This window comes from Protopterus annectens, chromosome 1.part1 (assembly GCF_019279795.1).
Source record: "Protopterus annectens isolate FY-2018-M chromosome 1.part1, PAN1.0, whole genome shotgun sequence".
Lineage (NCBI taxonomy): Eukaryota > Metazoa > Chordata > Ceratodontiformes > Protopteridae > Protopterus > Protopterus annectens.
In genome coordinates this window covers 1457982149-1457991737 of record NC_056726.1, presented here as the reverse complement: position 1 = coordinate 1457991737, position 9589 = coordinate 1457982149, and the positions used below count along the sequence as shown (strand labels likewise).

Here is a 9589-nt window from a genome sequence, read left to right as displayed (position 1 = left end):
CTGATACTAGGTATATAAAAAAAACACAGACTTAATATCTCAGTAACTGATTGCAGTTTTTGGTCATTGGTGTTGTTGCATTTCTGCTTGTTATTGATTATTGCATTATTACATCATTTAAAGGACCTGTTCTTTGGTACTGCAGAAGTGAATACATTGTTACCTATATTTTGTACTTACATTACTCAGCTGATTGCTACACTGATACTGCATTGTTACATCATTTAAAGCACCTGTTCTTTGATACTGCACAAGTGAATACAGTGTTACCTATGTTTCGTATTTACATTACTCAGCTGATTGCTACACTTATACTGCATTGTTGCATCATTTAAGGCACCTGTGAATACAGTGTTACCTATGTTTCGTATTTACATTACTCAGCTGATTGCTACACTTATACTGCATTGTTACATCATTTAAAGCACCTGTGAATACAGTGTTACCTATGTTTCTTATTTACATTACTCAGCTGATTGCTACACTGATACTGCATTGTTACATCATTTAAAGCACCTGTTCTTTGGTACTGCACAAGTGAATACAGTGTTACCTATGTTTCGTATTTACATTACTCAGCTGATTGCTACACTGATACTGCATTGTTACATCATTTAAAGCACCTGTTCTTTGGTACTGCACAAGTGAATACAGTGTTACCTATGTTTCATATTTGCATTACTCAGCTGATTGCTACACTGATACTTCATTGAAACTATTTGCTTTACAGTAACTGCACTTAAAGCTGTGCATTTACATTACCTGTTGCTATTACACTTATTGCACTCAGATCCATTAGGTTAGACTATCCGTTGCTCATTGTTTTTACTAGTCAGGTAGACAGCACGTTAGCCTACTAGGTTATACTAGTTTGATTTAAATTTGTCACTTTTTGCTGATTTCCTTATTGGTCCTACACATTTCTGTCACTTTTACATTTTTTTGCACTTGTTATTACTACAGTAGTCACAACTCATATTTTTTTAGCCATATGCCATATTATCAACATAACTGCCAGTGATTCCCCTCTATGTTATAGGAAAGGTAAGTTATTAACCTATTTTTTGTTCTGATAACATTTTGTCTGCCCTAACCAATATGGAATTTTACTTGGTCTGGTAGCACTAGGTATTTTAGGCAGCGTCCCTGCCTCATGCTTCCTTGAAACTCTATTCCTACCTTACAGTGATTCAGTATGTAAGAGGTTTAGATACTTACTTAATCTGAAGGCTACCTTCTCACAACAGAACACAATTGGTAAGTATAACACTTGTACAGATCCAGCACTAAGTACTTCCACTGACCCAACATACAGCAAGTTTTCAGTTGTTAAGAGAACATTGCCTAAGCCTCCCAGAGTAAAGACTAAGAAACCTCAGCCATTATTTCACACAGCAATGCACCCACCTTCACCCTTTATACTCAGAGCCAGTACACATAACTTTAAGAGTAACAAGGGTGCACACCCCAAGCCCTTAAGGCCCAGTCAGACTGCATCTAATCATGGTGATGTTTTAGTAATAGTTGACTCAACTGTCAGGCATTTGAAGACCACCCTCACCATGCTGGATAAGAAGAGAGTGACAGTTGTCATTCTGGAGCCAGAATCCATGACATATCAAGTGCTCTTAGATCCTTCCATCTTGACAAAATATAACTATGACATGATAGTGGTCCATATGAAGCTGAATGACCTTAAGTGCCCCACCCAGAGGGACATGCAGAAGGATATGATTGAGTCTGCAATGTCTGAGGCAGGGATGACACTGGTCTTGAGTGATATTTCCATATCGGCCATAATGATGTCAAGATTCAAAGACAAGATAGTTGACTTTAATAATTTGCTATGGCTTTCTATGAGGATCCAGTGTATGTCAGCTCAGGATGACATGAGTGACAAGCATTCCTGCTTTGCACGTCTCTTACCAAGACTTTCACATTCTGGCTAAACACTTTGCTGTCCCAACAGTACCTTTTTTTAGGCAGCATTCATCTGTGGGGTGCTGCAAACTAATACATTCGAATTTGGAGCACCTTAAGGAGGCTCTACGCAATTCCAAGAGTCTTAAAAACTTTCTTGAACTTGATTCTTTCCTGCAAGTTGAACACATTCATATATGTGTAGTTAAATATACATCGTTTCAGAGCAATGAAAGCACTCCCACTATTTCTGGATATAATGCTTATCATGTCTTCTGAGCTATGGGTAAGTGTGGGAGGGTATCAGTATTTGTCTAGGATATAACCACCTCACTACAGATTCCTTGGGACAATACGTTTTAACTCCTAGATGATCAAATCACCACAAATAAGACTAACAGACCACTCTTCTACATCCCCTTCTGAGAGCAAGCGATATCTTCACACATTAACTGAAATCCCCATTAAATCCATCACATTTCTACTGGCAAACTTCAACTATCTGTCAATAACCTGGCTGAACTACACTGGCAATGGTCAGCATGCCCAATGCTAATGATCTTTTACAAATAGTTAATCATTCTACAAGAGGACGCAATACCCTTAATCTAGTCTTCACAATATGGCCAGTGCTTGCATATCTGCATATGTACCAATCTGCCTTGTTAAATCAGACCATAAATTTGTGACCTTTTCCTTTAAGACTGGTGGCACTTCACCTGTAAATAACACTGTGTTTAGGGACATCTGAAAAGCAAACATTCTTCTGTTACTTCATGACCCCAATAAATTCTGGTGCAACCCTCTCCCGATGGATCCAGTTGGTAAAGGTGCTGCCTATACCTCAGACTTTGCTCCCACTTAAATAGCTGTATAGATAACACAGTCCATATCTGCACCAAAAATGTAGCATACTTCATTTTGTTAAAGAAAGAGGCTGGCAGCCCTTTCTCTGTACTAAGTCTCTTACAGACTCCTCCATGGAAATCTGTGCCTAGCCTTTCATGCCATGAAAGTTCCAACCCTGTTGGATCTCCTGTTCCTTCACAGAGCTAATGGTTCATCAAATGCTTGGTTAAAGGAGCTAAACCTTCATTACCAGATAAATAAGACATATTGGTATGGTAGACTCTTATCCCAATGCAACCCTCACCTCTGGAACAAACTTCCATTGCATGTCAAGCTAAGTAACACCCTTGCCATCTTCACGATAACCATAGATAATTGGAATGGCAACCTCAAATTTTCTCTTGGTCTATCTTGTCTTGCTCTCCTAAAGGCTAGAGGGAAACTCTGAATTGAATTTTTTGGCTCAGATTGAAAAGGCCAGCAGACCAATTTGCTAGTACTTACCTATGAACCTATGAATAAAGTGAAATTTAAAAACAGACCTCTGTAGTAGAATGCCTGCACAAATTATACACCAAAAGAAAGGCGATGCTTAATGCTTATAATAAGGGGGGTTTCATTCTACATACCTTGACAGCACGCTCAAATAGATTAGTAAACAGCTTAAGGGAACCCTTAGGAAGTTTAAAGCTGAATATGAACTTAAATAGTTACTAAAAGAAAGAATAACAACAGCCTTATCGGTATGCTCAAACAAATTAGTAAAGATCTTAAGGGAACCCTTAGAAACTTCAACACTGAATATGAAGCTAAATAGTTACTGAAAGAAAGAATAACAACAGCCTTAACAGCACCCTAAAACAAATTAGTTAAGAGCTTAGGGGAACCTTTAGGAAGGTCAAATCTGAATATGAACTGAAATAGTTACTGAAAGAAACAATAACAACAGATCTTTCAGAACTAACTTTCAGATAGTGTGTTTTTTACCTGTGCAGCCGTTCCTGTAATCATGGCTGCACAGGTAAAAAACACACTATCCAAAGCCAAGAACACAGCATCCATGGGACCTGACGACATCCCAGGCTGTGTTCTACATGAACTACAGAACAAACTGGCACCCCACCTAAGTACCATGTTCAATCATAGCCTCACCTCAGGCTATGTGCCCACTGAATGGTGCACAGCGACAGTTATCCCACTCCACAAAGGGGGAGCCACCACAGACCCCAGAAACTACCGCCCCATTAGCCTAATGAGCCTGGTCTGCAAGCCTATGGAGCGTATCATCATGGAACTTATAAACAATGACATTGGTAATCTCCATACTCAGGACTCCACCCAGTTCGGGTTTGTAAAAGGCAGATCATGTCTCCTAAACCTGATGGACTTCTTTGAAGCAGTCACCAAAGCCGTAGATGAGGGTAAGGTGGTTCACACAGCCTATCTAGATCTCGCCAAGGTTTTGACACCATCCCCTACTCTGGAATTATAGATAAACTCACTAAACTAGGTATAAATCCCTATGTCACAAGATGGGTTGCCAACTGGCTCACTGACAGAACCCACACTGTGAAAGTAGCAGACTCCAAATCCAGCTTCAGACCAGTGACAAGTGGAGTACCACTGGGTCCTCTCCTGTTTGGTATCTACTTTTCTGAAGTACAGGCCAACACAGAAGGTCTTTGGCTAACAAAGTTCACAGATGACTGCAAACTAGGAGCCATAATCAAAACTCCAAAAGATGTGGACATCCTACAAAAGGGCCTTGCTGAGACAGATGCCTGGTGTCAAAGCCATGGCCTCAAGCTCAATGCCAAAAAGTGCATTGTCATTCCTTTTGGTAAAAACTCAGTACCCATGAAATACCACATAGGTGGTAGTCTACTTAACACCGAAAGTGTGATAAGAGACCTTGGGACACAGGTGGACAGTAGTCTCTCCTTTGATAATCACATCACCACAGTAGTCAGGAAATCCTTCTATATGGCACACCTCATCACAAAAGGTTTCTCATCCAGGAAAAAAGAGGTCATTGTTCCCCTCTACTCATCACTCATTAGACCCATTATAGAGTACAATGCCCCTTTTGGTATGTACCTCACAAGACATCTACAACAACTGGAAAGGCCACAGAAATACCTCACAAAGAGGATTACCAGCCTCAAAGAGATGCCCTATGCAGACCGTCTCAAAAAACTGCAGCTTTACTCCGTTGCATATCGCCTACTCAGAGGTGATCTCTGCCTAACACACAAAGCTATGTCAAACCCAGAGCTTTTAGACATGCTCCACTTAAAGAAATCCCAATCCCTACAAGCTACACGCTCTAGGGACCTAAACCTAGTCACCACAATAAACAGAACATGCTGGAGGGATAGATTCCTGTCCCAGAGACATCCCATACTCTGGAACAAACTACCTATCTATATCAAACAAAGCTCCTCATTAGCACTGTTCAAGAAAAATCTTGATGATTGGATGGGAGATAGGAAATTCACCCCGGGGATCACTTCTGTGGCTCTGCTCGACAGTGGCACAGGAAAATAATTTTCTTGGGTGGCGAAAGCCAGGGTACCTTTGGCTAGGCTTATATAGGCCCTAGGGCCAATAGCATAGTACCTACCTATGAACCTATGAACCTATAACACCCAACAATGTTTGAAGCTAGTTCATGATAACACCGGACACTCTGACAGAAAGGAATTAGCTATTATCCTAACTGACAAATTCAGTGCAAAATTTACTTCACCCACAGTCATAGCTATTCCACAGATTCCACAATCACAGCCACCAAACTGCTATGGAACAAGTTCTCTCCACCTACTCAAAAGCTAAGAACACATCATCTGTGAGACTGGATAATATACCAGGCTGCCTGATTTTCAGTGCTAAACATGACTTATCTGAACCTGACTTAACCTCTTTAATCTAAGTCTCTCCACTGGTTGCATTCCTAAATCCTTTAAAACAGCCATTGTAATGCCATTGCACAAGGGTAGCCCAACCACAGACACCAGCAACTACGCACTCATTAGTCTCTCTAGTCTCATATGTAAAACTATGGGGCATATATGTCAGACCTCATTAACTGGGGCATTAAAAATCTCGTAACCTTTAACCCTCATCAATTCAGTTTTATCAAAAGAAGGTCCTCATTAATTTCTTTGAAAAGGAAGCCATGGATAACAGTTTTACAGTACGTACAGCATATCTGGACATGACCAAGTCCTTTAGCACTATTCCCCTTGCAGGCATTATTGACAGACATGTAAATCTGAATGCAAGTTCTTACTCTGTGCAGCGGACAGCTAACTGGACAGAACCCATGTGGTTAGAGTGACAGGTGACACTTCTAAAAACAAAAAAAGTCAACAGTGGTGTATTTCAGGGTTCAGTGTTGGGACATCTCCTATTCGGCACCCATTCTTCAGACTTTCAGATCACCCCTTTTGGCCTATGGTTATCAAAGTTTGCAGACATCTGTAAGTTGGGTGTTGTTATATAATCTTCCACTGACTCACAATTGCTGCAACATAGGTTTGACATGTCAGTAATTGGTGGAAGGATGATGGTCTCAAAGTAAATGTAGCACAGTTTATTTTGGTAGACAAAAAAAATTTGCATACAATATAAGTGACACATGCCTCCAATCGGACATTGTCATAAGGGATGTTGGCACTCATGTTAATAATTCCTTACTGTTTGACCATCATGTCTCTAGTACTTTAGAAAGCCTTCTTTATATCTGGCACATCTATTTTCCAAAGGATTTTCCTAAATCCCAAGAAGTCTTAATTCCCCTTTGCACATATCTCATAGGCCCATTACTGAATATAATGCACCTTTTCTAAGTATTTGTCTAGAGATATCCTCGAGACCTCATGTACTCGTAACTAAAAAGATCAATGTCCTCAAAAAATGTTACTTATTAGGACAGACTGGCAGCCCTGTCTCTGTACTCAGTCTCTTACACACTTCACCAAGGAGATCTGTGTCTGGCCATTTGAGCCAAGAAAGATCCAGCCCTCTTTGACCTCAGTTCCTTCACAGAAAGTACAGCTGTGTACGTAAAATTACCATAACAGCAAATGTTCTAATGGATCTCCATTGCAGTAGCCTAAGCTAGTTAAATATTACCCCTCCCTAATGCATCAGACAGCTTCCCAAACCTCTGGATACCCACCATGTGCTCAAAATACCAGAGTCATTCAAGGTACTCCCTACAAAAGGCAGTTGGATAACAAAATTATTTCAAAGCATTTTTTGCACAGGAAGGAGGCAAGTACCTTATATATTTGTGCAAGGAAACAAACTGAAACATAACTATATAAAAAGGGTGCAACTAAACCCACCTTGGTAACTGCAATACGGACAGTAAGAAAAAATAGGGAGTTGGAGGAAGACAGGGGCATCTACTATTATGATAAGTTTAATTACACAAATGTACTATATTCGTGCATGGATCAGCACTGCGGTAGCCAAAGCTATTTGTGTAGATTTCCATAGCTTAGTCAGGAGTAACAAAAAAAGGGGAAAGGTCAATAACTAAGATTCCAAGACCTCTGGATAATGGTCCTTGCAAAGCCTGTTCTTGGTCTGGAAAAGAAATCCAGTTTGTAGTGCTTTGTAAAAGTGTGAACAGAGGACCAAGCTGGTGTTGTTAGAATATTTCTAGAGTCCACCCCTTTCCAAAAAGCCACCAAAGAAGTCAATGCCTTTGAAGAATGTAACCCTGTCTGGAAATGGCTTATTATACTGAATGCAACAACAGGTAATAGCATGGGACAACATACCTCACAAGTGTCAAGATTTTCACAGAATGCCCAGCTTTTTACCTCATATTTTTTCTCTATTCCTCATACAATTTGTGGTTTGCTGGTAAGTCATTGAGGATTGAAGTCAATAAATAATGGCATGCATTTGAGTTTCAAACTTCATGTCCTTCAGAAAATTAATGCTAAATCAAAACCCGCTACTCTAGCAACTTTCTAAATTTATGAAAGCACTATTTAAACTCCATCCTTGATTCTGACCCTATGTCTCCCATTTATTTTTAACTTTGTCCAGATTTCTAGCCGCTTCGCTTTCCTGAAAGACTGAGTTTTGTTTACGTAGTATCTGAGCTGCCTGTGGACATCCGAAGAGGAAAGACTGTTTTCTTCCTTGTTGCTTGGATTAGGAAAGAAGACCGGCAGGTTAATGGTCTGGCTCAAAGAAAACTCTGAGACAACTTTAGGCATAAAGGTAGGATTTCTTCTCAGAGAAACCCTGTCCCTATGAAAAGTGAGGTAGGGTTGACTTACCATAAGTACTTGGAATTCAGATATTCGCCTAGCAGATGTCAGAGTAATCAGTAAAATGGTCTTTCATTTTAAGAACTTTAAATCAGTAGCTGGTTCAAATTCTACTTGAGGTGTTCCCAACAGTTGGGAAGAATCCTTGGAAGACTCATAGGTTCATAGGTTGGTACTAGGCTATCGGTCCTAGGGCCTATACAAGCCTAGCTATAACAATTCCCTGGATATTTCTTCCCACAATATTTACTTCCCTGGACCCCTGTCTAGTAGGGAAACTGACAAGATCCCTGGGGTGAATTTCCTATCTCCCATCGAATCATCAAGGTTCCTTTTGAAGAGGGCCAAGGAGGCGCTCTGTTTGACATGTATGAGCAGTCTATTCCAGAGTATGGGAAGCCTCTGGGTCAGGAACCTATCCCTCTAGCATGTCTTCTTCATTGTGATGACAAGGTTTAGATCCCTGGAGAATGTGGCTCTGAGGGATTGGGATTTCTTTAAGTGGAACATGTTCAACAGCTCAGGGTTTGACATGGCCTTGTATGTTAAGAAGAGATCGCCCCTGAGTAGACGATATGCGACAGAGTATAGCTGGAGATTTTTTAGACAGTCAGCATAGGGCATCTGCTTAGGCCTGTGATTCTTTTAGTGAGGTATTTCTGTGGCCTTTCCAGCTGTTGCAGATGTCTTGTGAGGTACATACCAAACAGGGCGTTGTACTCTATAATGGGTCTAATGAGGGATGAATACAGTGGGACAATGACCTCCTTTTTTCTGGATGAAAAGCCCTTAGTGACAAGATGTGCCACATAGAAGGATTTCCTGACTGTTGTGGTGATGTAGTTATCGAAGGTGAGAGCACTGTCCACCTGTGTCCCTAACTCTCTCATCACACTTTCGGTGTTTAGTGTACTGCCACCTATGTGGTAATTCATGGGTACATGTTTTTTCCCAAAGGGGATAACTATACATTTCTTGGCATTAAGCTTGAGCCCATGGCTCTGATACCAAGCATCTGTTTCTGTAAGGCCCTTTTGTAGAATATCCACATTATTTGGGGATTCAATAATGGCTCCCAGTTTGCAGTCATCTGCGAACTTTGTTAGCCAGAGTCCCTTCATGTTGGCCTGTACTTCAAACAAGAGCGGTCCCAAGACTGAACCCTGAGGTACTCCACTTGTCATTTGTCTGAAGCTGGATTTGGAGTCAGCTACTTTTACAGACTGGGTTCTGTCAGTAAGCCAGTTGGAGTGACGTAGGGATTTATGTCCAGCTTAGTAAGTTTATCTATGATTCCAGAGTGGGGGATGTGTCGAAGGCCTTGGCAAGGTCCAGATAGGCTGTGTGGACCGCATTACCCTTGTCCACAGCTCTGGAGACTGATTTGAAGAAATCAGTCAGGTTCTGGAGACAAGATCAGCCCTTTATGAGCCCAAACTAAGTGGGGTCCAGTGTTTGAAGTTTTCCAATGTCTTTGTTTATAAGTTCCATGATAATGCATTCCATGCCCTTGCAGATCAGGCTTG

At 40.8% G+C, this 9589-nt stretch overlaps 1 protein-coding gene across 1 annotated transcript in view; it reads right to left on the bottom strand.

Annotated features, from left to right (window-relative positions):
- Positions 1-9589, bottom strand: part of LOC122816395 (mannosyl-oligosaccharide 1,2-alpha-mannosidase IA-like) — a 1552790-nt gene that overhangs the window by 300823 nt on the left and 1242378 nt on the right. The gene's annotated exons all lie outside the window — the stretch shown is intronic.